Source organism: Ambystoma mexicanum, chromosome 6p, assembly GCF_040938575.1.
Source record: "Ambystoma mexicanum isolate Mex_15411 chromosome 6p, UKY_AmexF1_1, whole genome shotgun sequence".
NCBI classification, from domain to species: Eukaryota; Metazoa; Chordata; class Amphibia; order Caudata; family Ambystomatidae; genus Ambystoma; species Ambystoma mexicanum.
Genome location: NC_090935.1, coordinates 2,640,294 through 2,667,498, shown reverse-complemented (window position 1 = coordinate 2,667,498; position 27,205 = coordinate 2,640,294). Strand labels below are relative to the sequence as shown.

Here is a 27,205-nt window from a genome sequence, read left to right as displayed (position 1 = left end):
ATTGAACCAAAGGCCCTCAGCGCGTAAGCGCGTCTGTGACGTGACTCGCACGGGTGTTTCCCACACAGCACGTGATGACAGAGCACACGTGGAAAGACTGCACGTCAGAGACTCATCGCGTGTGATTGGTGGAAATGGCCCTACACGCAGAAGTGACAAAGCGTGTAATTGGTGGAAATGGCCCTACACGCAGAAGTGACAAAGCGTGTAATTGGTGGAAATGGCCCTACACGCAGAAGTGACAAAGCGTGTAATTGGTGGAAATGGCCCTAGCGCGTACACGCCGCGTAAGTGACGCTGGACGTGTGGGCCTGTATAAAAGGTACGCGTAGAACACCACTTCCTTGTACGTGCTTTTCATGGAGAGCGAGTGGGTGAATTCTGTACTTCTTGTCGTTTCACACGCGATTTACTTCACAGCGTTTCAAGTTCGTATTCCCTGTTACCTCTGACAGCTTTTTCTCTTCTTTCGCTTTTACTGGTTTACCTGGGCCTGTTCCCTCAAACAGTGTTCCCTTCTACTGTTGTCCTGTCTCCTCAGACAGCGTACAAATCTTCTTTTGGCGGGGGTGTTGCCAACCAAACGTGCTCCTTTTACACGCTCGTTTACCAGGCAGACGGTGAGTCACGCACGTATCTAACATCTGTGCTTGCCCCGTGTGTAGCCTACCCCTTCAGAGGTCATTCTAGGCTGCGTGTGACACGCATACGTTCATTCTTGTGTTTCTGGGTGCCACAGCGTAGTGCAGGTTTTTCTTTCTGCACACGTGGTCTAGGAGGGGTTGCGTGCACGTCATCTCCCTTTTTTAGGCCTCCTATGCGTTGCGTGACCCGTCATCTTTCCCCAGGGGTTACATTCAGCCTTGCTAGAGCACTAGGGTACAATTACCATCTGGTACCCAACCCCTTTGACCCCCAATTGCCCAGGACAATAGTCTACATCCACTCCCATACGCACATTAACATCAGTGCCATGGCTGGGAGGCGAGGATTCCGTAAGGGTGGCAAAGGTGGAAGAGCCACAAGTGGTGGCCGTGGTGGATCCGGTAGGGGACGTGGTCGTAACTTGCAGGGTGAGCCTGTCCCCCCATGTGTGGAGGACCAGTCACGGGCACCCATAATCCCCCCCCCCTCCTCCCCTCCCATTGAGGCTGATGTGGCTGACACCATCCATGCTCAGCCCTTGTTGGACCAGCCCATTGTGGCACCAGACCTGGCTGACTCCATGGCTGACTTCCAGGTCAGCAGGGCTACGACACGTGCGCTGGTGCACGTTGATGCCATCATGCCACGTGTATCTGGGGCAGCAAGGTCATCTGCTGCACCAAGGAGGCAGGGCGGAGAGGCTGCAGGGGCAGCTGCGGCTCCATCCACCCCAGCCCTCACACACCCAGCCAGGACAGTGTCGGTCCTAGTCCATGCTGCTGACATTCCCCCTGACACCATCACACTAGAGCCAATGCCTGCACCAACTCCCATGCTGAGTGTGCAATCCCACACTCCTGATACAGAGTCCACCAGGGCTCCTGCCCCTAGTGTCCAGAGCGGCGCAGGACACTCAGGATCACCACCACCTTCCAAGCGGAAGAGGAAGAGTGCTCGTCCGGCACAGGCTGATGCCCCAGACACGGCTACACAGTCCGGCCCGTCCAGGAAGCCCAGCTTCACGGATGACGAACTGAATGCACTTGTCGAGTATGTGTCCGGACATGACAACGAGATGGTCATTGTTGCAGGATCCAAGACCATACCTGCACAACGCCAGGCACACTGGCAGACCGTTGCGGACATCGTAAGTGCCCTTGGAATCGTGAGGCGCACAGCCAATGATTGCTATAAGCGCTGGAATGACCTAAAGCGCAGGGCAAAGAGTAAGCTGGCCTCAAGTCATGCCGCAACTCTAGTGACTGGAGGTGGGTCTCCAGTAGTAGACATGGAACTCACTCCACATGAGTCAGTCGCTGGGACCTACGTCACGGAGGAACAGATCCAAGGCGTGGGAGATCTGGCTGATTACGAGGCATTGTCCGGTGAGTGCACATGCATGTGTGTGTCATACATGTGCATGGTGTGTGTGTGAGGGCTTCCGTTTGTGTGCCAGGTGAGAGTGTGGGCGCCTGAGTCGTATGGGTCAGCCATGTGCTTCATGCAATACTCCCTGCGCAGCTGCATTTGGCCATAGCAGTATCCCTTCTGCCAACAGTAGACATCTAGCCCAACTGCACGCCAGTTGCCCTTGACGTGTCACCTTGCCACAACATATTTGCTTATTTTTCACTGTTCATTCAGTCAGTTTGTTTGCATTCCACCACTTTCACTAGGCATGTCGCTGTCCACTAGTCACATGTCTGACATGGGTATGGTAAAGTGGAGTGACTTTGTTACCTGGATATCATTTGTACACACATGTCCCTGTGCAATTGGACCATTTCAGACTGGCAGCTCCAGGTGAAAAATCTGACCTGTTCGAATTAGAAAAGCAATTACATGCGGGAACTGGACTGAATGAATAGGTGCTGCCCTCCTCTCCATCTTCACTCAATAGCAATGGTACATGCCATCTGTGTGATGGCATGTGTGTTTCACCTGGCAATCACAGGCCAATGTGTGATGCCACTGCCAGGCAGCATGCAGAAAATGTGTTCATCTTCCATCTTGGTGTCATCAGTGTGTGCCATTTGCCTGCACTTCATACGCAGTGAGGGTGCATGCATGGGAGGGTTTTAGTCATTTGGGACATGTGTCAATCAAGTACTGGTTTTCTTGCTTCTCAGCCCTCATTGTGTGCCATGGTGCTAATGCCTGTTTCCATTTCTTGGTTTTCATGTCTTTGCAGGGGAAGACGCACCTGATACTGCTGGGGTTGTGGAGATGGTGCTGACCCAGGAGGGGTCCGAGGGCCGACCAACCACCAGTGAGGGACGTGGTGTGGTGGTGGGGGAGAACCCACAAGTGCTGCAGGTCGTGCTCTCAAGGGGTGTCTCTGGCTGCACCTCCCCCGAGCTGTACTCAGGTGTTGATTCGGATGAGACCTACGTGCCGTCGCAGGTGAGTGTTCCAGGGAGGGATTCTGTTCTGTCTCACCCACCTGCACCAGGGTCAGAACCCTCCATGGGGATGTCAGTGTTGGCAGCTACGCCTTCGGTGGTTACGGATGCAGGGTCACACTCCGCAACATCTGATCCTGTTCCTGGGCCAGCAGATCAGAGGGGGAATGCAGTCCTGCAGCCTCAGGCAGTACTGGCACAGCAAGGCGCAGTTCGCCTTGCCCCAGACAGGTGTGGTGCCCGCCGACGTGGTGGCCGTACGCCACCCGGCAATACCGCATGGGAGCAATCCATTTACGGTATGGCAACCCAACAGGCTGCATCATCTGAGATGATGGCTCAGGCCATGGATAGGGTGGCCACTTCCATTGTCCCCCCAGAAAGGCTGATGGAGCGACTAGAGCAGGCAACCGACTCCATCTGCCAGTCACACAGGGAGGACATGTTGGGGTCCAACAGGGACAGGCGGGCGGCACTGGCGACTCTGCAGGAGGCCATCTCCATTGAGTCCCAGGGCCACAGGGAAGCCCTGAGGCAGGAGCTCCTTCACCTCAGGACGACTCTTGTTGAGCTTGAGGCTTCAACACACCAAAGGACAGAACAGCAGCTGGAGCGTCTCACCCGTACGCTCTCAGCTGAGATGCAGGCAACGAGGGCGGAGGTCCGGGCATCCCGTGAGTTGTTGCATGGGGACCTCCGCACACTCATCCTCCAGAACCAGACCTACCACACCCGCATGCTTGCAGCCATGGAGGAGCAGACTAGGGCCTTGCGTGGGCTGCCTCCCATAGTGCAACCACCTCCGGATGCAGCTGCACAGGGTGATAATAGCGACAGCAGTGATACTCCCACAATAGGGTAGCCGTGTGGGCCATGAGCCCATGGAGGTGTTTTATCTTCCCAGGATCCACGCAGGTGGGTTCTGGTGTGCATCCTGTCCTCGGACCTCCTGGGTGGCCTCCCCAACCCCCCCCCCCGGGCCCATCAATGGCCATTTTTGATTGTTTCTTATTTTTATTTTTATTTCTTTTATTCCCAATTTTTTTGGGACGATCTGTTGGCTTCGATCTGTTGGCTTCCGTGGTTCCTGTGGGCATACGCTGCATTGTGGCTGGGCACATGCAGGCTTGTAATGTATTTGGTTCAGATGCTTGGGTTTGAGTCACACACACCCCTCCTGCTTCCCGTTTCCATGGGCTTGCAAAGGGTATGCCCAAGTGACAGTGAATTACACAGTGACGTTGGACTCCCATGAGCTGTGTGGGCAGTCTGTAGTCAATACTGTGTATACATTCCTAGTGCATATTGCTGTTGTGTTGTACACTGCATGTTGCATTGATGTGTAACTCTTCTTCTGTGTCTACCTCCCAATTTGCAGGTCCCTTCCTCATGTCCACACAAGGAGCTCTAGTCTGGAGATGGGGTCCATGTTGGCAGCAGTGCACCTACAACTCTACATGGCGACAACACTGCACAGTTGGTAGTGGTGGGAGTGCAGGCATTTCCAGGTGGTGAGACTACTAATATGTAACATTTGTGATATGTTAATGGTAGTACGTGCTCATGTATGTTGTTGGTCCGGCATTGCTGTGAGCATTTCAGGTGTTGCAGGTTTCTAATAGGGACACTGTACATAGTGAGACTGATGTCATGTTGTGGGGATTACTTTGTTTACCTGCAATTAGCAGGCCATGGCACGGTGTGTCGTGTGGCGGTGCTGGGGTTGGGTTGGCTGACATGGCACTGTCCTCTTGTTGCATTTTGCAAGTGGGTATTCATTTTAGCTGCTTCAATGTGTAACTTCACAAAACTTGGGAGCACAGGGTGGGTGATGTGAGGTCATCCTCCCACTCACTCACCAGGTCCAGTATAATGTGTGGTGGAAACCTGTACCTCCCATACACCTGGTCATCAGGCATCCCGAAAAGGCTGGTTCTGGGTGTGAATATTCTGGCCCTGACTATCCTCCTCCTCCTCCTCCTTTGGTAGCCCACTGCCACTGCTGCTAGGAACGGTATGTTCATCCTGGCGTCTGAGCTTGTTATTGTTAAAGTCCGCAAATTTATGCTTTGCGCGTGTTCTAGGCGAGCGTGTGACCCGCGCACCCCTGGAATCCAGTTCCCAGTCCAATAGCGTGTGGAAATTCACACGCACCACGGGATACAGCGTGTGACCCGCGCACCCCTGGAATCCAGTTCCCAGTCCAATAGCGTGTGGAAATTCACACGCACCACGGGATACAGGTTCGCTGACGTACTTGCGTGTGTAAGTGCCCGCGCACCCATTAAATACACGTACATAGGCCAATCGCGTGTACGCGCACTTTTGTCCAATTACACGCGATGACACTCTGACGTGCAGTATTTCCACGTGTGCCCCGTCATCACGTGCTGAGTGGGGAACACCCGTGCGGGTCACGTCACAGACGCACTTACGCGCTGAGGGACTCTGGTCCAATAGAATCGCGTATGCGTGCTGACGCGCTTACGCGCTAAGGGCCTTTCCTCGGATTTCACGCTGACGTGCAGGATTTTCACGTGCCAAATCACTCCGTATCAAGCTGGCCACGCGTAAACACACGGAAGACCACGCTCCTGCCCAGAAGGCCGAGTTACTGCCCCCCAGTGCCCCGAGCAGCCTCCCACGTGCCATCTGCTGCTGCCTGCCTGCCTGCTGCCACCGTGCCCTGCCATTTGGTGCCTGCACAGCCATCTGCAGGGGTCCAGTTGCTGTGTCCACCCCTCCTGGAACTGAAGACTCCCGACTGGGATTACATCGCTCCACAGCCCAGCCCCAGGACCCAGTTGCCCACCAACACCTGCCTCTGGGGTTGCCATGTCGGGCACTTCCACATCTGGCACCAGTGGCAACCCCAGGCCAGAGGGGCAGAGGGGCACCAGCTTCACTGCCACCGAAGTTGGTGTCCTGGTGGAGCATGTCCTGGGGCAGTATGATGCCCTCTTTGGATCGTGCCGCGCCAGCAAGGAAGGACGGCAGAGGATCTGGGCCGACTGTGTGGTTGCCATCAACGCGGAGGGGGTGGCAACCCGCGACGTCCTGAAGATCAAGAAGCGCTGGGAGGACTTGAGGTCCAGGACCCTTGTGAAGGCCCGGCGCCTCGTGGAGGGGGGCCAGGGCCGCATGAGTTCCATCCAGATGAGGGTCCTGGAACGCGTACGCCCAGCGCTCCACGCCCAGATCCTTGAGAGGGAGGCCCGTCTGGAGTTGAGCGGTAAGTGTCCAAGCATTACTGTGTGAGACAGGGCATGTTGCAGTGTGCTGGTTCTATGATACTTGCCTGTATGTGTGCCATAGGCCATGTATGCATGTATGTGTGCAGGGACATCATGGTAATGCATGTGCGACCAGTGATGTGTGACCCACATGGTTGTTGCATGTGTTCAAATGCCGCATGGGGAGCCCTATGCAGATTTTGAACATGAGAGCATGCCAGTCTCTGTACCTGGACATGGGTGGGGGTGAGGGATGGGTGCTGATGCCAGGTACATATATGGTAGCCATGTCTGTGTGCCTGACCTGTGTGTCTGTGACTTGTGCATGCCATGGATGCATGACACATGTGTGTGACAATGCACAGATTCAGTGAAGCAGCCAAATTACCCTTGTATCCGCTGTGTTTGGTGTGTTTGGGGCCAGATGGATGTGACTGAGGTGAAATGTGTGCATGTGATAGGCATGAGCCATGATGCATGTGAGTTACATATCATTGAATGTTTCAAGAGTCCATTGGACATGCATGGAAATGTCCATGGCATGCACCATGCCTGTTACTGTGTGTGTTTTGCCTGGACTGACCCATGTGTTGTGGAGGGACATGATGGAAGTGTACTTTGACAGTGGTGCTCATCTGCTATTGCTTCCTGTCTAGGGGACCATTGTACAGTGCCCTGATGCTTGTGTTCTTTGTCTCCCTCTACGCAGCGGCTAGTGAAGAAGAGGGCGGAGACGGCGCTGTGGAGCAAGGCGGCGGGGATGCCCCCACGGCTGCAGCGGAAGGGGTGGGTGAGCCCCCACAGGGGCCTGCTACAGTGGGAGACGGTGAGGAGCCATCCAGGTTGGTGGTTTGCACAGAGGAGGAGGAGGCCGCCACTGGGGCACACATGGGGCCTGGTGGGGGCATCCCTGCTGGTGCAAGTGGTGCAGTCCAGGGCCAGGGGCAGGAGGCAGCACAGGTCACCGTGGAGGGGCCTGTGCATGTCGCTGTCCCTGACCCTGTGAGTGCACCACCATGCACCAGCAGGGATGCCCCGTCCCAGGCCCGTCCGCAGGTAGAGGGGATGTCCATGTCACCTGACTCCCCTCCACCTGCGGACGTGGTAACCCCTGGCCGTGCGGAGAAGGTCCTGATTGGGGTCGCGATGCGCACGGCTGTGATTCGTGATGCCGTGCGTGCTTCCCGGGAGGAGCACGCACGTCATCACGAAGTGCACCGTGCCGACGTGGCCCAATTGGGATCGGCCATGTTCGGGGGTTTCCTGCATGTGTTGGCCAATGTGGCGGCCCTCTCCTCCTCTGTGCAGGCTATCCACCAGTCGTTCTCCTTGCCGTCTTCCAGCCCAGATGCCACCAAGGCCCCCTGTGGACCTGCCCCGACCAATGCAGCCAGCTCGGTGGGGATCCCATCCCTGCCACAGTTGAGAGTCGGAGGTCCAGCAGGGGTGGACAACACAGCAACTGGACCCCAGCAGGTGGAAGATGTGACAGCATCATCAGGCAGGGCACGTGCACAACGGCGTCGGTGGTTTCCATCAGCCTGGATGCCGTCGTGCTGGCAGAGGCAGTGGCGTCGGAGGCAGCAACAGGCTCGACGTGGGAGGCATCATGGCTCGGGGCCTTCAAGATCAGAGGGGCAGGCATCGGCCGGAGGGCAGGGCAACCCTGGGATGGTGGTGTCTTCCGTGTGGGAGCAGTTGGTCCAGCGGATAGGTGCGGAGCGGCAGCGGGCGGAAGAGGAGCGGCTCACCATGGTCAGGGCGGAGTTCTCCATGCGTCGGGCGTTGAGGCGGGCTGAGTGCCTCGAGGAAGCTCGCAGGGAGTTTGAGCTGGACATGGGGTTATCCCTGCGAGACCTCGGGGCCAGGACAGAGTCCCGCCTCCAGGACATCGACATGGAGTTCGATGATGCCCTGGCCAGCAACATCACCGAGTGAGCCGCAGGACTTGCCCGCTGCCTTTTTTTATATAGTTATTTAGTGTTAGGTTTCCTTTATTAATTTTATTATTTTTTGGACCGCTCGGAAAAATGGCCACTTTTTTGTATATATTATTTTCATTAGGTAGTAGTAGGTTTCATTTATGGTGTTGGGCTCATGGACCCTGGAATTTTCGTGTATATAGTTTGATTTTTGAAGACATTTTTTTTTTATTAATTATTGTGTTCACCATGAGGAAATGGTTTTTCATTATTTTACTTCCACATGATTTTGCTTTGGACAACATTTGTTTTTGGATTACTTTGTTTATTTTATTTTTACATTTGTTCTCGGACATGGACCATTTATTTTGTTATCGCCATTGTTGTATGTTTTATTTTTTTACTTATTTTTCATCTTTAATACATGTTCTTTTTAACTTTCACTTGTGGTATTTTCTCATTGGTTTCATACATGTCATGATATGGGTTTTGACATTGACTTGCACCCATTGTGTATGTGTGTGTGACGGACATGTGTTCATTTACAGACTTGCCATTGGGGTTGTATCATGTAATTGCATTCACTATGTGGGTGGATGCAATCCTTGCCTGGGTGTTTGTGCTGGGTATGCTGCCCATTACTGCCATGATTGAGTATCGTCAGGACCTGGGGGCAGGGGGACATGAGTGGGGCCTGGTGGAGGGTGCCCCTGCACTGCTGGGGTGTGGGGGTGGTGGGAGACATGAGTGGGGGCCTGGTGGAGGGTGACCCTGGTGGCTGGGGGGTGGGGGTGGTGGGTGACATGAGTGGGGGCCTGGTGGAGGCTGCCCCTGCACTGCTGGGGTGTGGTGGGAGACATGAGTGGGGGCCTGGTGGAGGGTGACCCTGGTCGCTGGGGGGTGGGGGTGGTGGGTGACATGAGTGGGGGCCTGGTGGAGGCTGCCCCTGCACTGCTGGGGTGTGGGGGTGGTGGGAGACATGAGTGGGGGCCTGGTGGAGGGTGCCCCTGCACTGCTGGGGTGTGGGGGTGGTGGGAGACATGAGTGGGGCCCTGGTTAAGGGTGCCCCTGCACTGCTGCGGTGTGGGGGTGGTGGGAGACATGAGTGGGGGCCTGGTGGAGGGTGCCCCTGGTCGCTGGGGGGTGGGGGTGGTGGGTGACATGAGTGGGGGCCTGGTGGAGGGTGCCCCTGGTGGCTGGGGGTGTGGGGGTGGTGGTAGACATGAGTGGGGCCTGGTGGAGGGTGCCCCTGCACTGCTGGGGTGTAGGGGTGGTGGGAGACATGAGTGGGGGCCTGGAGAAGGGTGCCCCTGCACTGCTGGGGTGTGGGGGTGGTGGGAGACATGAGTGGGGGCCTGGCGGAGGGTGCCCCTGCACTGCTGGGGTGTGGGGGTGGTGGGAGACATGAGTGGGGGCCTGGTGGAGGGTGCCCCTGGTCGCTGGGGGGTGGGGGTGGTGGGTGACATGAGTGGGGGCCTGGTGGAGGCTGCCCCTGCACTGCTGGGGTGTGGGGGTGGTGGGAGACATGAGTGGGGGCCTGGTGGAGGGTGCCCCTGCACTGCTGGGGTGTGGGGGTGGTGGGAGACATGAGTGGGGCCTGGTGGAGGGTGCCCCTGCACTGCTGGGGTGTGGGGGTGGTGGGAGACATGAGTGGGGGCCTGGTGGAGGGTGACCCTGGTGGCTGGGGGGTGGGGGTGGTGGGTGACATGAGTGGGGGCCTGGTGGAGGGTGCCCCTGGTGGCTGGGGGGTGGGGGTGATAGGGGACATGGGTGGGGGCCTGGTGGAGGGTGACCCTGGTGGCTGGGGGGTGGGGGTGGTGCGAGACATGAGTTGGACATGGGTGGGGGCCTACTGGCAGGTGCCCCACAGTGCTGGGGGGTGGGGGTGGTGGGGGACATGAGTTGGACATGGGTGGGGGCCTGCTGGCAGGTGCCCCACAGTGCTGGGGGGTGGGGGTGCAAGGGGACATGTGTTGGTGTTCATTAGTTCAAGGAGACATGTGCCTTTGCTGGGGGGCATGCCCATGTTGGGTGGGCTGCCTGCGGGACATGACCAGGGATGCAGGGTAGTCCCCTGTGGTGTGGGCTGCCTGCAGGGGCCGTGGAGGGTGTACAGGGTACACCTGGGAGGACCCACACTGTCAAATCACATGTGGGACTCCCCGGCACCCCTGAAATACACGTACCGTGCAGAAATCGCGTGTAAAACTTCCCGCGCACCCCTGAAATACACGCGCCCAGGCTATTCGCGTGTAAAACTTCCCGCGCACCCCTGAAATACACACGCCCAGGCTATTCGCGTGTGGAACTTCCCGCGCACCCCTGAAATACATGCGCCCAGGCTATTTGCGTGTGGAACTTCCCGCGCACCCCTGAAATACACGCACCCAGCCTATTCGCGTGTGGAACTCCCCGCGCACCCCTGAAATACACGCGCCCAGGCTATTCGCGTGTGGAACTTCCCGCGCACCCCTGAAATACACGCGCCCAGGCTATTCGCGTGTGGAACTTCCCGCGAACCCCTGTAATACATGTAGCCCGCTCCCCCAGGCCCGATCGCGTGAGGAACTTCACGCGAACCCCTGTAATACACGTAGCCCGCTCCCCCAGGCCCGATCGCGTGAGGAACTTCACGCGAACCCCTGAAATACACGTAGGCCGCTCCCCCAGGCCCGATCGCGTGAGGAACTTCACGCGAACCCCTGTAATACACGTAGCCCGCTCCCCCAGGCCCGATCGCGTGAGGAACTTCACGCGAACCCCTGTAATACACGTAGCCCGCTCCCCCAGGCCCGATCGCGTGAGGATCTTCACGCGAACCCCTGTAATACACGTAGCCCGCTCCCCCAGGCCCGATCGCGTGTGAAACTTCACGCGAACCCCTGAAATACACGTAGCCCGCTCCCCCAGGCCCGATCGCGTGAGGAACTTCACGCGAACCCCTGTAATACACGTAGCCCGCTCCCCCAGGCCCGATCGCGTGAGGAACTTCACGCAAACCCCTGTAATACACGTAGCCCGCTCCCCCAGGCCCGATCGCGTGAGGAACTTCACGCGAACCCCTGTAATACACATAGCCCGCTCCCCCAGGCCCGATCGCGTGAGGAACTTCACGCGAACCCCTGAAATACACGTAGCCCGCTCCCCCAGGCCCGATCGCGTGAATAACTTCACGCGAACCGCTGTGATGCACGTACCCTGCAAATCGCGTGTGACACTTCCCGCGCACCCCGGTATACATGCACACGTATTTTTTGTCAGCGGGTGTCCGTGTTTGTGGGTACCCCTTTGCACGTCATTTTTCCTGGAGGGCCACAGTATGGGACATTCATCATGGCAGTATATAGGTGCTATTTGTTGGCGCACCTTTTGGCGCACATTTCTTACAGCCGCAGAGACGCTACCGCCTCCTTTCTTGTGGCGGTCGTGTTTGTGCCTGTGCGCTGGTTTGAGCGTGCGCTTTTTTCCCCTATTCTATTCCATGTATACGTGTTGTAGGCGAGCGTGTGGCCGTTCCGCGCACTTGTGCCCTGTACTTCCCCCGTGACGCCCACGTTTTGGCAAGTTGTTCCCCATTCCGAGTGTTACGCCCGTGTTCCGCCTACTTTTGTTGCGTGCGCCGCGCTATGTGCGAATTTCGCTGTGGCCTGTGCGATTTTCGCTGTGACCTGGCGCACGCTGTTAGATGGCCTGTGCGCCAACGTGCGCCAACGTGCGCCGCGCACTTTATCGCACATCCGCTGGTTTTCTCGCGCACGGCCTTCCATGAATCGACGTGCGCTGCTTTTTGTGCGATTTTCGCACTTGCACTGCGATTTTCGCTATTCCACTGCGATTCGCACGTTTTTGCCCACTTGCGCCGCGCTAATTATTCCATGAATCGGCCTCACAATCTGTTATATAACCTCTCTTGAACATCGCCTTCAGATTTCCGTGATATACTTACCATACGTCTGGGACCATACTCCATTCCTGATGATTTATCTCTTTGGTCATAAATGAATTTCATCACTGCCCCTGGTACAATCCATCTTGGATTTTGGGCCTTGAAAACGACCATTTGGGTCGAAGCACGTGTCGGCTGTACAGAAACCAATTAAAACAATCTTTGTGTCTATGCTAGATTTGCACTTTGTGAATATATCTACATAATTATTTTGAATCTATTTCATACCTGTTTGGCTTTGCGTGTTTGACTGCATTCCCATACTAATTGTAACTTCTAATTGACTTTGAGCCTTGGAAGGGTAGGCTCTGTGGGACTGTGCACGCAGCACGCCTGGGTCCCAACCCATAACTAAAGGTGGATAACCTAGTGCACAGGCACCTTTTTTCAAACCCACTCTTCTTATCCAGTGCACACCTAACATGAGGACCGACCCCAAATACCCTCTCGCAACTAACAAGATCCAACAACCAGCACTCACCGCTCCATCGTCTCATCATACTATCAGTCCGCTGGGATCACGGTTCAGACAGCCACTTCTCACCCATAGCCTCCAAAACAAATACACCAAACACCAACACCTACCTCACGCAAAGGGCAAACAGACTGCCCCCTCGCCCCCCGCAGGGTGCCGGGGATCCGTCCAGCATATCAGATGATCAAGGTAACCCACCCAGTGTTACTACTGGATGTACAACATGCAAAACTGACAGGAGACTAGCTAGCCCCGCCCCCTCCACATAATGGCATGTTAATTGCTGGGGATTCAAACCCCCACCCCCACCCCCACCCCCAAAACTATGGCATCTGATGGCAGGGTTGTGTACCTCCCTCCAAAAACCATGGCGTTATGCCGGGGTTGCAAACCCCCCTCCAAAACATGGCAACTGATGCCGGGGTTGTAAACCCCTCTCCAAAACCGTGGCATTATGCCGGGGTTGTAAACCACCCTCCAAAAACGTGGTATAAAGCCGGGGGACCAAACCCCCTTTCAGTAATGTGGCACCTGACCATACTCCCAATGCCTCTATACTGCCATTTCCACACCATGCACACCTTGTGATTATCTTCTTTTTGAACGTTAGACTACCAATAAATACCCAAGTCCAGAAATTGACAAAGAACCTGCGGAAGAAAATATTACGTTGTTGCCATTGTCACATAACACAACCTGACCAATGCATTTTTCTCCTCAATATTACATAACTAATATAACAGTCTAGTCAACAGAGGCCACAACATACATCCCCTCTTCGAGCAACTCCCACTCAGCAACAAGCAATTTCAGCACGTGTTTTAACTCAACAGGCTTAACTCAATACCGGTCTCACATCACAACTAAGCCTAGTATTCTCTGTTATAAACAGTTAGATCCCTAATGAAAACGGATGAAATCTGGATCCAGTTCTTCCAAAACAGCAATCAAGGTGTCAACTTCCTCTCCAAACAAAACTCTGCACGCACGACAATGGCCCCAAGTCTCTTTCCAATGAGGGTCTAGATCGTCAATAGCCGCCACACAGCCATCACATAGTGCAGCAAACCTACCACGGAACTTCCAAAAGTCATGGATATGCACTCTTGAATTCTCTCCCTGATGTGCGCCCACTGGTAATGGAGGTGGGCGCGCAACAGGGAGAGTACTTCCACTCTTCAAGTAACTCACACGCGTTTCAACTCAACAGAATCACTGAAACACCGGTCTCACATCACAACTAAACCTAATATCCTCTGTTATACACTGTAAGATCCCAAAAAAAACAGATGAAATCTGGATCCAGTTCTTCCAAGACAGCAATTGTAGTGTCAACTTCCTCTCCAAGCAAAACTCTGCACGCATGACAATGGCCCCAAGTCTCGTTCCAATGGGGATCTAGCCCATCTATAACCACCACACAGCCATCACAAAGTGCGGCACCCCTATCACGAAACTACCAAGAACTAGAAATGTGTCCTTTTAGATTTTCTCCCCCTTCCGTGCCCACTTCAATTATGGGCATATTTTCCCTCACAATTTGATGCCCGTGAAACGCTGCCGGCAACTCAGTCACAACACTAGCCTCTGTATTGGCCAGTCTAATCTTCTTTCCATACAGTGAGTCACCTTTCATAACATCTGTCATGATGGGCTCGAGTAGTGCTCCACCATCGCATCTCTGCTTGAAGCTGCGCCATCAGCGCAGACCTTCTGTTTCCCTAGGAGAGCAAGGCTCAGTTCTTTAGAGGAAGGGACAACCTCGATGTGCGTGGAATGAATCAACAATTCGGCTGTTGAATACTTGGCTAACGTCATCATTATACATCAGGCAGAATGACTAACGTAGCTCATGCCTCTGCAAAGCCGCCTGCTGCGTCTACTCAGGTAGCACGCCCCTGGGAGGTATGTCATTCACGCTCTGCTGCTTCTACTCAGGCAGTGCGCCCCTGGGAGGTATGTCCCTCGCGTTCTGCTGCGTCTACTCCTGCAGCGCGCCCCTGGGAGGTATGTCCTTCACGCTCTGCTGCATCTACTCAGGCAGCGCGCCCCTGGGAGGTATGTCCCCCACGCTCTGCTGCATCTACTCAGGCAGCGCGCCCCTGGGAGGTATGTCATTCACGCTCTGCTGCTTCTACTCAGGCAGTGCGCCCCTGGGAGGTATGTCCCTCGCGTTCTGCTGCGTCTACTCCTGCAGCGCGCCCCTGGGAGGTATGTCCTTCACGCTCTGCTGCATCTACTCAGGCAGCGCGCCCCTGGGAGGTATGTCCCCCGCGCTCTGCTGCATCTACTCAGGCAGCGCGCCCCTGGGAGGTATGTCCCTCGCGCTCTGCTGCATCTACTCAGGCAGCGCGCCCCTGGGAGGTAATTCCCTCACGCTCTGCTGCATCTACTCAGGCAGCGCGCCCCTGGGAGGTCATTCCCTCACGCTCTGCTGCATCTACTCAGGCAGCGCGCCCCTGGGAGGTATGTCCCTCACGCTCTGCTGCATCTACTCAGGCAGCGCGCCCCTGGGAGGTATGTCCCTCACGCTCTGCTGCGTCTACTCAGGCAGCGCGCCCCTGGGAGGCATGTCCCTCGCGTTCTGCTGCATCTACTCATGCAGTGCGCCCCTGGGAGGCATGTGCCTCACGCTCTGCTGCGTCTACTCATGCAGTGCGCCCCTGGAAGGTATGTCCCTCGCGCTCTGCTGCGTCTACTCATGCAGCGTGCCCCTGGGAGGTATGTGCCTCACGCTCTGCTGCGTCTACTCATGCAGTGCGCCCCTGGGAGGTATGTCCCTCACGCTCTGCTGTGCCTACAGACTCATTCCCGCACTGTCCCTCCTTGCAGTTGTGATCGTGCTGACCTTCACTATAACTGGCGTTTAATCACTTATGGGCACGTGTCTCTCACTGCTGCTGGCCCTGGCTCACTAGTAGCCGCGCTGAATCTCTCATTACAGACTCACCTTAAAGCAATAAAGTGGGAGTGCGCGCGCTAATACCACTTCAGTTTCGTCGTATTGCTCTCAGCAAAAATTCTTCCATAGTAAGATTACCCCCGATTACTAGTAGGCCTTTCCTCATTTCTCCATGAAGCTGCATTCCAGCCCCCAAGTGCCCCTCACTGCTCAAGGCCCAACTATGGGCTAGGGTTTGGCTCACCTTAGGTGCCGGTAGATGTCTCTTTTTCTTCTGGTTCTAGACCACACTTCAGCTCTGCAGTCTTCTGCTTCTTCTCAACTTCCCCTTTATTTATATTTTCCGTTTAGGCATGGTTCATGGGTTCTTTGAGATGCTGGTCGCCACGGTTAGATCCCGCTACAACAAAGAGGAGACAGAAGCACTCTGCAAGTAAGTCCTTTACTTAGGCTCAAGTTACAGGAATAAGGTAAGAATATGTAAGAGAAAGTAAGTTACATAAATGAGAAACATCCACCAGCCCCCTTACTCTAGACCAGGCTCTCTTCAACTGACACGCACCGGAACCTAGAGGAGAGAACATTCCAGGCACACCTGACTCAGGAAGACCAAGTCACAACACCAATCCACCTCATAAGGGAAAAATACTAAACACTAAGCAGTCGATTCATGGAATTAATGTGCGCCGAAAATTCCCGCGCAGAGGTGCCAAAACGTGCGATTCGCAGTAAAAGTGCGAAAATCGCAGGGAAACCAGCGCACATCGATTCATGGAAGTCCGTGCGTGAGAAAAACATTGGATGTGCGCTGAAAAAGTGAGCGGCGCATGCCGGCTCACAGGTCATCCAACGGCGTGCGCCACGGCCACTGCGAAATCGCACATAGCGCGGCGCACATCACAAAAGTATGCGGAACACGGGGCATAACACTCGGAATGGGGAACAACGCGTGAAAATATGGGCGCCACGGGGGATGTACGGGAGGCAAGTGCGCGGAACACTCACACGCTCGCCTACAACCCGTATTCATGGAATCTAATAGCGCAAACCAGTGCACGGTGAAAGACGCGCACAGGGCCACACAAGTCCGCCACAAGAAAGCAGGCGGTAGCATCCCTGCGCCTGAAATAAATGTGCGCCAAAAAGCAACCATATACAGCCATGATGAATGGTCCATACAGTGGCCCTCTAGGCCAAATGAGGTGCAAAGGGGTACCGACAAACACGGACACCCGCTGTGTGAAAATTAGCATCTGCGTGTATTACGGGGTTCGCGGGAAGTTCCACAGGCGATTGCCCTGGGTCCGTGTATTTCGGGGTGTGCGGGAAGGTTCACACGCGAATTAGCAGTGAAGTTCCACACGCAATTTCAGCAGGGTACGTGTACTCCGGGTGCGCGGCAAATTCCACATGCAAATCCAGCAGCCTACGTGTATTTCTGGGGTGCCGGGGAGTCCCACACGTGAATTGGCCGTGTGGGTCCTCCAAGCTGTTCCCTCTACACCCTCCACGGCCCCTGCAGGCGGCCCACACCACAGGGGACTACCCTGCACATGTCCCGCAGGCAGCCCATCCACCATGGCCATGCCCCCCAGCCAACCCACATATCACCTTGCACTACTGCCCACCAACGCATGTCTCCCAGCACCCTCACCCCCCAGCATCCAGGGGCACCCTCCACCAGGCCCCCCACTCATGTCTCCTTGCACCCCCACCCCACAGCATCCAGGGGCACCCTCCACCAGGCCCCCACTCCTTCCTACCGCCCCCCCACCCCCCAGCAGTGCAAATTATATCAGGGTTGCGCGTATAGTTTGACACGCGATATCAGCAGGGTACGCGTATTACGGGGTTCGCAGGAAGTTCCACACGCGATTTCCGCAGGGTACGTGTATTTCAGGGTGCACGGGAAGTTTCACACGTGAATTTGCAGGGTACGTGTATTTCGGGGTGCGCGGGAAGTTAGACACGCGACTGTGCCTGTGAGAGTGGGGTACGTGTATTCCAGGGGTGGGCGGGATTATTTACTTGCGACTGGGCCTGGGAGAGCGTGTTACGTGTATTGCTGGGGTGGGCGGGAAGATTTACACGCTTGCCTACAACGCGCCAAAAAATGAAAAGGACCAATCCTGAAACACGTACGCCAGCATGAAGCAGGCGCACGTCCCGCGCAGCATAAAAGAGTGCGCAAACAACAAACAAGCTGACGCCAGCATGAATATACCATTCCCAGCAGCAGTGGCCGTGGGATACCGCAGGAGGATAAGGATAGTCAGGGCCAGAATCTTCACACCCAGAACCAGACTATCTGGTATGCCAGATGACCAGGTGTATGGGAGGTACAGGTTTCCACCACACATAATACTCGACCTGGTCAGTGAGTGGGAGGATGACCTCACATCACCCACCCTGTGCTCCCAAGCACTCAGCCCCCTGGAGAAAGTCCTCAATGTACTGCACTTCTTGGCTACCGGATCATTTCAGCGGACAAGTGCCATAGTGGGGGGGGGGGTGTCACAGGCGAGGCAGTCACGGTGCCTACACCAGGTGTTGGCCATCATCACTGCACGCCCATCCGTCCGCAGGCACATATACCTGCCCAGAACACCTGCAGAAAGGCAGGCTGTCAGCCAGGATTTCTACAGGGTGGCACAATTCCCCAAAGTGCTTGGTGCCATTGATTGCACCCATGTGGCTCTACGTCACCCCAGGGCATCTGAGCACATCTATAGAAACCGCAAGCACTGGCATTCCATCAACGTCCAGGTAGTATGTGATGCCAAGGGAATCATCACCTCAGTATATACCAACTATCCAGGGTCCACCCACGACAGCTTCATTTACAGGATGTCAACCCTAAACCGGGACATGGAAAGCTGGGCGGCATGGCGATGCATGGCTGCTTGGTGAGTAGAAATGCCACAGCACACGCATGCATGACAGATACATAGTAATGCCAATACCCCACTAATGATCCCCATCACCACCTCCCCAGGGGACAGTGCCTACCCTCTGAGCGCACACACATGATGATGCCAATTCGGAACCCCATTACGCCTCCCGAGGTAAGATACAACACAGCCCATATTGCAACACGGGGCATAGTGAAACGCACATTCGGAGTGCTCAAGTCACGTTTTCGCTCCCTTGACCGTTCTGGCGGGCAGCTGTTATACGCTCCCCCAGTAGTGTGCAGGATCATAGTGGCAGCATGTGTCCTGCACAATGTTGCAACACGCCGGGGCCTGGCTGTGGACATGGTGGTGCCCCCACATCCCCAACCACATGCACGCCCGCTGCGCATGGGAGTGGAAAGGGCACGGGGTGAGGCAGCCCGTACGCAGCTGGTGGCCAATTACTTCACATAGAAAGCACACCCCTGTGGAGTGCACACAGCCCTGGCACATACCATCTGACAATCAATGATGACTCAATCTGACAACTATGATGAACAAAGGGACAGTCAACTGTCAGAACCATAGCAGCCTGAGATTGTTCATCTGGAAGTGTCACAATGTGTGCATCCCTACCTACACAAACACCACCAATGCAGTGTCATCAAAAGACACTTCCATGCAGCAAAAATGAATACCCACTTGCAAAATACAACATGAGAACAGTGCCATGTCACCCAACCCCTCCCCGGCCGCACAACACACCATGGCATGGCAGGTCATGTAATGTGAGAGCAAACAAATTAATCCCCACAACATGCCCCAAGTGTGACCAACTACAGTGTCCCTAATGGAAACTGGCCACACATGAAATGCTCACAGTAATGCAGGACCAACAACACACATTACCAAATACTTACCAAGAATACCAATCACCTACACAACCTCCAGCCTGCCATAAACATGACAGTACAGACTTAAAAAATTGGTAGCCTCATTACCTGATAATGCCAGCACTTCGAACACTTCCCAATATACAGTGTTAGCGCCACGCAAGTGTGTAGGTGCACTGCTTACAACATGGACTCCAGTCCCAAAGTAGACCGCCTTGTGAAGACATGAGAAATGGACCTGCAAATTAGGAGGATGAGATGGATGCAGAGGCACATATCAATACACCATGCAGTGTACAATACAACAACAATATGCACTAGGAATGTATACACAGTATTGACTACAGACTGCCCACACATCAAATGGGAGTCCAACGTCACCGTGTACGTCAATGTCACTTGGGCACACCCTTTGCAAGCCCATGGAAACGGGACGCAGGAGGGGTGTGTGTCACACAAACCCAAGCATCTGACCAAAATTCAGGACAAGCCTGCATGTGCCACATTACAGCATATGCCCATGGGAGCCACACAAGGCAAGACACTGTCCAAAAAATAAAAAATAAAAAAAAGTTAAAAAAAATCAAAAACGGCCATTAATGGGCCGGGGGGGGGGGGCACCCAGGAGGTCCGGGGACAGGGTGCACACCAAAACCCACCTGTGTGGATCTTGCGGAAAAAAAAAACACCTCCATGGGCTCATGGCCTGCACGGCTACCCTATTGTGAGAGATTCGCTGCTGTCGCTCTCCTCACCCTCTGCAGCTGCATCAGGAGGTGGTGGCACTATGGGAGGCAGCCCACGCAAAGCCCTAGTCTGGTCCTCCATGGCAGCAAGCATGCGGGTGTGGAAGGTCTGGTTCTGGAGGATAATTGTGCGGAGGCCCCCATGCAACAACTCACGGGATGCCCGGACCTCCGCCCTAGTTGCCTGCATCTCGGCTGAGAGCGTACGTGTGAGCCGCTCCAGCTGCTGTTCTGTCCTCGTGTTAGCTGAAGCCTCAAGCACAACCAGAGTTGCCCTGAGCTGACGGAGTTCCACCCTCAGGGCTTCCCTGTGGCCCTGGGACTCAATGGAAATGGCTTCCCGCAGAGTCTCCAGTGCCGCCCGCCTATCCCTGTTGGACACCAACATGTCCTCCCTGTGTGACTGGAGTCTGCTGCCTGCTGTAGTTGTTCAATTAGCCTTTCTTGGGGGACAATGGAAGTGGCACCCTATCCATGGCCTGAGCCATCATCTCAGTTGATGCTGCCTGTTGGTTTGCCATACCGTATATAGATTTCTCCCATGCAGTATTGCCAGGTGGCGTACGGCCACCGCGTCGGCGGGCACCACACCTGTCTGGGGCAAGGCGAACTGTGCCTTGCTGTGCCGGCACTGCCTGAGGCTGCAGGACTGCATTCCCCCTCTGATCTGCTGGCCCAGGAACAGGATCAGATGTAGCGGAGTGTGACCCTGCATCCGTAACCACCACAGGCGGACCTACCAACACTGACATCCCCATTGAGGGTTCTACCCCTGGTGCAGGTGGGTTGGACAGTACAGAATCCCTCCCAGAAACACTTACCTGCGACGGCACATAGGTCTCATCATCCGAATCGACACCTGAATAGAGCTCGGGGGAGGTGCACCCAGAGACACCCCTTGAGATGACGGCCTGCAGCAAGTGTGGGATCTCACCCACCACCACACCACGTCCCTCACTGGTGCCTGGTCGGGCCCGAGACCCCCTCCTGGGTCTGCACCATCTCCACAACCCCAGCAGTATCAAGTGCGTCATCCCCTGCAAAGACATGAAAGAAAAGAAATGGGAACAGGCATTAGCAAAATGGAACACCATTAGGGCTGAGAAGCAACAGAAACAGTACTTCATTGACACATGTCCCACATGACTATAACCCTCCCATGCATGCACTGTCACTGCGTATGAAGGGGAGGCAAATGGCACACATTGATGACACCAAGATGGAAGACCAACAAATTTGCTGCATGCTGCCTAGCAGTGCCATCACACATTGGCCTGTTATTGGCATGTCCAATACACATAAATGACACATGCCATCACACAGATGGCATGTACCCTAGCCATGTCACACATGTGACAATAGGACTGAGAAATGCCTAGTGAAAGTGGTGGAATGCAGACAATCAGCCTGAATGAACACAGAATAACATGCAACTATGCTGTGGCAAGATGACAATTCAAGGGCAACTGGCGTGAGGTTGGGCTGAATGTCTACTGTTGCCAGAAGGGATACTGCAACGCCCAAATCCTGGTGCGCAGAATGTTTTGGATGAAGCACATGGGTGGCCCAAACCACTCGGGCACACACCCCCTCACCTGGCACTCAGAAGCACTCACACACACGCCATGCACATGGATGACACACATGCATGTGCACTCACCGGATAATGCCTCGTAATCTGGCAGGTCTCCCACGCCTTGGATCTGTTCCTCCGTGACTTAGGTCCCAGCAACATACTCATGTGGAGTGAGTTCTATGTCCTCTGCCGGAGACCCACCTCCAGTCACTAGAGTTGCGGCATGACTTGAGGCCAGCTTTTTCTTTGCCCTGCGCTTAAGGTCATTCCAGCGCTTGTAGCAATCATTAGCTGTGCGCCTCACGAATCCAAGGGCACTTATGAGTTCCGCAATGGTCTGCCAGTGTGCCTGACATTGTGCAGGCGTGGTCTTGCATCCTGCAGTAATCACCATTTCGGTGTCATGTGCGGACACATACTCCACAAGTGCATAAAGTTCGACCCGATTGAAGCAGGGCTTCCTTGGTGGGCCGGACTGTGTAGCCATGTCTGGGGCATCAGCCTGTACTGGACGAGCACTCTTCCTCTTCCGCTTGGAAGGTGGGTGGTGGTACCGAGTGTCCTACACTGCTCTGGACACTAAGGGCAGGAGCCCCGGTGGACTGTGGACTAGGAGTGTGGGAATGGACACTCACCATGGGAGTTGGTGCAGACATTAGCTGAAGTGTGATGTGGTCAGGGGGGGGGAACGTCAGCAGGATGGACTAGGACCGACACTGTCCTGGCTGGGACACTCAGAGCTGGGGTGGATGGAGCCGCAGCTGCCCCTGCAGCCTCCCCACCCTGCCTACTCGGGGCAGCAGATGACATAGCTGCCCCTGATCCACGTGGGCTGGTGACACCAACGTGCACCGCCACACGTGCCCTAGTCCTGGAAGTCAGCCATGGAGTCATCCAGTGCCAGGTCTGGTGCCACAATGGGCTGGTCCAACAAGGGCTGAGCAGGGATGGTGTCAGCCACGTTACCCTCAACCAGGGGGGGGGGGCATGGGTGTCCCTGGCTGGCCACCCACACATAGGGGGCTAGGGGCACCCTGCAAGTCCTGGCCACGTCCCCTACCATATCCACCACGGCCACCTCTTGTGGCTTGCCCACCTTTGCCACCCTTAACGCGTGCTCGCCTCCCAACCATGGCACTGATGTTGTTCGTATGGGAGTTGCAGTAAACTATTGTCCTGGGCAATTGGGGGTCAAAGGGGTGGGGTACTAGATGGAATTCGTACCCTAGTGCTTTAGCAAGGCTGTATGTGAGATGACGGGTCACGCAACGCACAGGCACCCCGAAAAAGGTAGATAATGTGCACGCAACCCCTCCTAGACCAAGTGCGTGGAAAAAAAAAAACCTGCACTACGCTGTGGCACCCAGAAACACAAAAATGAACGTATGCGTGTCACATGCAGCCTAGACTGACCTCTGAAGGGGTAGGCAACACACGGGGCAAGCACAGATGTCAAATACGTGCGCAACTCAACGTCTGCCAGGAAAAATCGCGTGTAAAATACGCGCGTTGGCAACACCCCCGCCAAAAGAAGAACTGTACGCTGTCTGAGGAGACAGGACAACAGGAGAAGTGAACGCTGTTTGAGGAAACAGGCCCAGGAAAAAGACAAAAAGCTGTCAGAGGTAAAAGGGAGTACGAACTTGGAACGCCGTTAAGTAAATCGCATGTGAAGCGACAAGAAGTACAGATTTCACCCACTCGCTCTCCACGAAAAGCACGTACAAGGAAATGGCGTTCTACACGTACCTTTTAAACATGCCCACACGTCCAGCGTAACTTCTGCGTGTACGCGCTAAGGCCCCATCCTCCAATTACACGCGCTGACACTCTGACGTGCAGTCATTGGACGTGTAACATGCACCCGAGTACAGGGAAACGCCCGCGCACGCACATCAAAGACGCGCATACGCGCTGTTGGCCTTTGGACCAATGAATTCGCGTACGTGTGCTGGCGCGCTTACGCCCTTTCCTCGAATTACACGCAGACGTGATGGATTTTCACATGCCAAATCACCCTGTATCAAGCTGGCCACGCGTAAGCACACAGAAGACCACGCTCCTACCCAGAAGGCCGAATTACTGCCCCACAGACCCCTGAGCACGCTCCCACCTGCCATTTGCTGCAGCCTGATTGCCTGCTGCCCACGTACCCTGCCATTTGCTGCCTGCACATCAGCCAGGGATGCTGTTGCTGTGACCACCCCTGCTGGAACCGAAGACTCCCGACTGGGATTCCATCGCTCCACAGCCCAGCCCCAGAACCCAGTTGCCCACCCACTCCTGCCTCTGGGGTTGTCATGTCGGGCACTGCAACATCTGGCACCACTGACAACCTCCGGCCAGAGAGGCAGAGGGGCACCAGCTTCACTGCCACCGAAGTTGGTGCCCTGGTGGAGCAAGTCCTGGGGCAGTATGATGCCCTCTTCGGAAGTTCCCGCGCCGACAAGGGACGGACGGACTCGGATCTGGACGGACATCGTGACTGCCATCAACGCGGAGGGGGTGGCAGTCCGTGACTTCCAACATGTCAAGAAGCGCTGGGAGGACTTCAGGTCCAGGACCCTCAACAAGGCCCGGCGCCTCTTGAAGGCAGCCGATGCTAAGGTGCACCAGGGCCACTTGTCAGAAGATCAGATGAGGGTCCTGGAACGCATATCCCCAGCGCTCCACGTCCAGGTCCTTGAGAGGCAGACCCGTCTGGAGTCGAGCGGTAAGTGTACATGCATCATGATTGTAAGCTGTGCGTGTGGTGATGTGCCAGTAGTGTGCAGGTTGCACATCTGTTAGTATGGGGCCGAGTATGGGTGGGGGTGTACAGGGCCGTGAGGCTAACACATGCAAGGGCTGTCATGTGTGAGACATGGATGGTGCTTGTGTGTGTAGGTTTGCATGCCAAATGCAGTTGTTTGGGCACACATGTTTGGATGAATGTGTATGTAAGTAGGCGTGTTCGTGATGTCACACATGTATTTTTTCAGCTGCATGTATCAGCACTGTGTACATGTGCATGTGTGTGTATTTGACAAGGGTGCAACAGTGATGCAACATGGATGCATGTGACAGCGGGATGTGGAAGCCCGATTGGCAGATGTGACATGGATGCCCATCTGAACACTGCGACAGTTGGCAGAGGTGTACACATGCATGCAAGTGTGGTGGTGTGTGTGTTTGTGTAGTGCACTCCCTGTGTTGCATGTGATGTCTGGCTCACCTTTGCCTGCTCATGCTGTTGAATGTGTATGGATGGTGCTGGCAGTTGCGATATGGCTGTGGTATGGCTCATGTGTGCAAGTTGAAATGACATGTGTTGGCGATTGTGATGCCATGTCTGAGGTTTGACAATGCCACTCATGTACAACTGTCATGTGTGTATGTGTCCATTGTACAGTGCCCTGATGCATGTGTTTTATTTCTCCCTGTCTGCAGTGTCAACTGATGAAGAGGGCGGAGAAGGTGCTGTGGAGCACAGCGGCGGGGATCGCACCGCCAGCCGGAGACGCAAGGCCCGGCTCCCCTCCCAGGTTGTGATCTCGTCGGGAAGTGAGGAGTCCGGTGCCGCGTCCCAGGTCGCAGCTGCCGGGGGGAAGGTCCAAGAGGCGGAGGTTGGAGTTGGACTCCTCGTAAGCAGAAGGGGCCGCTGGGACCCCACAGGGCCCAACGGGGGGAAGATGGCACGAAGTCATCCAGGTTGGTGGGGGTTTGGTGGAGGAGGAGGCCGTGCAAGCAACAGAGACGGGGTCTGGAGGTGGGGTTTCCACTGGTGCAGTGCAGGACCAGGGACAGGAGGCAGCACAGGCCGCCGTGGAGGTGCCTGTGTGCAATCCTGTCCCTGATCCTGTCACTGCATCATCTTGCACCAGCAGGGATGCCTACGTCCAGACCAGTTTTCAGGCAGGGGATGAGCTCACAACAACTGGCCTTCCTCTGCCTGCGGACGTGGCTATCCGGGTCCGGGTTGAGCCTGTCCTGACTGGTGTGGCGTTGCGTCAACGGGCCATGCGAGGTGACCTGCAGTCTTCTCTTGAGGAGACTGCACGTCATCTCGAATGGCTCGTTGACCGTGTCGGCCTACTGGGACAGGTCACCCAGGCCGGATTCCTCCGTTTGATGGGGCTTGCTCAGACCCCCTCCTCAACTGAACCCCTTATGCGCCAGTCGTCCTCCATGCCATCTTCCCACCCATTAGTCACCTGGGTGCCCTGTGGAGCTTCCTCTGACGGTGCGGCCAGGCTGGTGGAGGAGGCATCCCTGCCACAGTCGGGAGTCGGACGTCCAGCAGGGGTGGCCACATCAACGACTGCACCCCAGCCAGTGGAGGATGTGCAGGCAGCAGGAGGCAGTGCACGGGCAGAGGCACAGCAGCAGCAGCAGCGAGGTGGGAGCCATGATGGCTCGGGGCCTTCGACATCGGAGGGGCAGGCATCGGCAGGAGGACCCAGGACGGGAAGTGTCTTCCGTGTGGCAGCGGTTGGGCCACGCCATAGATGCGGAGCGGCAGCGGGAGGAAGAGGCACGGCTCACGATGGTCAGGGCGGAGAACTCCATGGAGGACCACCGCCTCCGGGACATTGAGCAGGACATTGAGCAGGAGTTTGATGATGCCCTGGCCCGGAACATCCCGAAGTGAGCAGTCGGACTAGCCCGCTGCCCTTGTAAATAGTTCTGTAGTTAGTGTTAGGTTTCCTTTGGTTTTGATTTTTTTTTTGGACAATGGGCCACATTTTTGAATATAGTTTCTTTTTTTTTAGGTAGTGTTATTAGATAGGTTTCATTTCTTCTGTTGGGATCATGAACCCTGGATTGTTTATCTGTATATAGTTGACTGTTGGATTTTCAATTTTTTTTTTATGATTTACCCATGGAGCAATGGTTTTCGATTTTAATTTTCCATTGGATTTACTTTTGTGGACTGTGACTTTGGACACCTTTCCTTTGGATTTTGATTTGTGGTTTTGCATTATTTCACGGACATGCTGTTTTTTTTTTTTAATTCCCATTTTTGTTTGTTTATTTTTGATTCAATTTATGTTGCTTTTAATACATATTTTTTGTTCAACCTTCAATGTGTAGTATCTCATTGGTTTTATGCATATCATGATATGGGTTTTGACATTCACTGACACCCATCGGATGTATGTGAGGGACATGTGTTCATTTCAAAACTTGCAATTGGGGTTCTATCATGTTATTGCCATTTCTAAGTGGGTGTATGCAATACTCGGGTGGGTGTTTGGCATTTGGAGGCTGACCATAAGGGCCAGGGATCTAGATTGTGATGACATGTTGGCTGGGGGACATGTGTGGGGGCCTGGTGGAGGGTGCCCCACAGTGCTGGGGAGTGGGGGTGCAGGGAGACATGAGTTGGACATGAGTGGGGGCCTGGTGGAGGGTGCCCCTGACTGGTGGTGGGGTGTGGGTGCAGGGAGACATGAGTTGGACATGAGTGGGGGCCTGGTGGACGGTGCCCCGGGATGCTGTGGGGTGGGGGTGCTGGGAGACATGAGTGGTGGCCTGGTGGAGGGTGCCCCTGGATGCAGGGGGGTGGGGGTGCTGGGAGACATGAGTGGG

General features: G+C 55.1%; 1 protein-coding gene across 2 annotated transcripts in view; it reads right to left on the bottom strand.

Moving 5' to 3' along the window:
• The window catches only part of LOC138511112 (zinc finger protein 615-like), a 110,623-nt gene that overhangs the window by 22,522 nt on the left and 60,896 nt on the right, over positions 1 to 27,205 (bottom strand). Inside the window, exon 2 of one of the 2 annotated variants that reach the window (XM_069626595.1) lies at positions 15,770 to 15,925. The exons of the other annotated variant lie outside the window; for it this stretch is intronic. The gene's annotated coding sequence lies outside the window, so the exon portion shown is untranslated. The remainder of the gene's footprint in view (positions 1 to 15,769; positions 15,926 to 27,205) is intronic. 2 annotated transcript variants of the gene reach the window in all.